At 38.3% G+C, this 1,633-nt stretch overlaps 1 non-coding gene across 1 annotated transcript; it reads right to left on the bottom strand.

Annotated features, from left to right (window-relative positions):
- LOC118348831 lies at positions 1 to 108 on the bottom strand. Its single transcript, XR_004801838.1, has one exon. It is a non-coding gene; the product is annotated as a small nucleolar RNA R71 (small nucleolar RNA).
- Between the last annotated feature and the right edge of the window lie 1,525 nt (positions 109 to 1,633).

Consider the following 1,633-nt stretch of genomic DNA (forward strand, 5'->3'; position numbering starts at 1 on the left):
CGCTTTAAAAAGAAAAATCTCCACCTTTCTACAAAAGGACAGTGAGACTTTGTATCAGTCTTGGGAGAGATTTAAGGAGTTGTTGAATATGTGTCCTCTCCATGGGTATGAGAATTGACACTTAGTGAGTTATTTTTATGAGGGACTTACACCTAGAGAGTGCCAATTTGTGGAGATGATGTGTAATGGTAAGTTCTTACAGAAAGATCCTGATGAGGCCATAGAATACCTCAATGAGCATGCCGAAAAAGTTCACACTTAGATTGGACCTAGTGCGACTGAGAGCATAAATAGGTCACGACCTGTGGGAAACCCAAATGGTGGTGGAATTTACCATCTTAGGGAAGAGGATAACCTAAAGGCAAAGGTTGAGATACTCACTAGGAAGCTAGAGGTGTTAAAGACTAAAGACTTAAAGCCAACACACGTGGCTAATCATACATAGTCTTTTGGACCATGTTTTATGTGTGGCGGGTAGATCACCTCTCCCAAGAGTGTCTCACACTTGCTGAGATGAGAGAGATGTATGAGGAACAATATAATACCTTAGGTATGTACAAGAAGTCTGTTACACCTTACTATGATACCTATAATCTGGGGTGGCACAATCAACCCAATTTTAGCTAGAAGTTTGAAAATCAACCGCCTGCACAACCCCCTAGACCATATCCTACACTGAAATTTGAAGGAGATCAATGCCATTATGACACGAAGTGGTAAGTCCTTACATATTCCAACAACTGATAAGTTAGAGGATGTTGAAAAGGAACAAAGCAATGATAGTGCCGAGTTGCCCAAGAAAGTCGAGGTAATTAAGAGCTCAGTTAAGGTACCATTCCCTCAAGCTTTAAAATCAAGCAAGCGAACTCCGGATCCTAACAATGAAATCCTAAAGAATCTAAGGCAGGTAAAAATCAATCTTCCTCTTTTGCATATAATTAAACAAGTTCCTATTTATGCAAAGATTTCAAGGATTTGTGTACAGTTAAGAGGAAGCCCCATGTGAAGAAGACAACATTCCTGATAAAGCAAGTTAGTGCTCTAATTGAGCAGTGAATTCCTCCTAAGTACAAGGATCCTGGTTGTCCAACCATTACATGTAGTATTAGGAATCATGAGTTTAGGCAAGCATTGCTAGATTTAGGAGCTAGTGTAAATTTGATGCCTTATTCCATTTATTTGTAGCTTGATTTGAGTGAAATTAAGCCCACTTTTATTGTGCTTCAATTGGCTGACCATTCAATTTAGAAATCGAGAAGAATAGTTGAGAATGTTTTGATCCAAATTGACAAGTTTTACTACCCTGTTGATTTCTTAATCCTTGATACTAGTTCTGTTGTTGACTTTAATTCTAAAATCCCCTTCATTTTAGGTAGACCTTTCCTCACTACAGCTAATGCTCTTATTAATTGCAGGAATGGTCTAATGAAGCTCTCTTTCAGGAATATGACTCTTGAATTGAATATTTTCCATATTGAAAAACAACCAATAGAGAATGAGGAGTGCCACCAAACGTACATGGTTGACACACTCATAGCTCATGATTATGGCCCACATATTTGGCAACCAAAATTTGAGGAGCTGTATAAGAAAAGTGAAAAGCATATTCTTTCAAGTGTGGATAGTCCCAAAT

The sequence above is a fragment of the Juglans regia genome, chromosome 6, assembly GCF_001411555.2.
Source record: "Juglans regia cultivar Chandler chromosome 6, Walnut 2.0, whole genome shotgun sequence".
Lineage (NCBI taxonomy): Eukaryota > Viridiplantae > Streptophyta > Magnoliopsida > Fagales > Juglandaceae > Juglans > Juglans regia.